Source organism: Echinops telfairi, unplaced genomic scaffold, assembly GCF_000313985.2.
Source record: "Echinops telfairi isolate 266 unplaced genomic scaffold, ASM31398v2 ScPeMD7_1;HRSCAF=3_0, whole genome shotgun sequence".
Classification (NCBI taxonomy): Eukaryota; Metazoa; Chordata; class Mammalia; order Afrosoricida; family Tenrecidae; genus Echinops; species Echinops telfairi.
This window is the reverse complement of record NW_022103896.1, coordinates 18,862,866-18,863,184: the sequence shown is the minus strand read 5'-3', so window position 1 is coordinate 18,863,184 and position 319 is coordinate 18,862,866.

The following is a 319-nucleotide window of genomic DNA, read 5'->3' as shown; positions in this document are numbered from 1 at the left end:
AGTCCATTCTGATGCACAAAGACCCTATGCTGTCATTGAACAAAAGTGGCTAGAGATGGATGTGCTGATCAGGGAAGATCGGCGAGGTCGGTTATTACTGAAAACCAAAGCAGGAGAGAACAGTATCTACCAACCAAAAGTCACCCCCCGGAGTCAATTCTGATTCAGGGTGACCCTATAGGACAGAGTAGAACTGCCCCCATGGGTTTCCAAGGCTGTGAATCTTTACAGGAGCAGAAAGCCTCATCTTTCTCCCTTGAAGCGACTGGTGGGTTCAAACTGCTGACTTTGTGGTTAGCAGTCGAATAAAGAACTCATT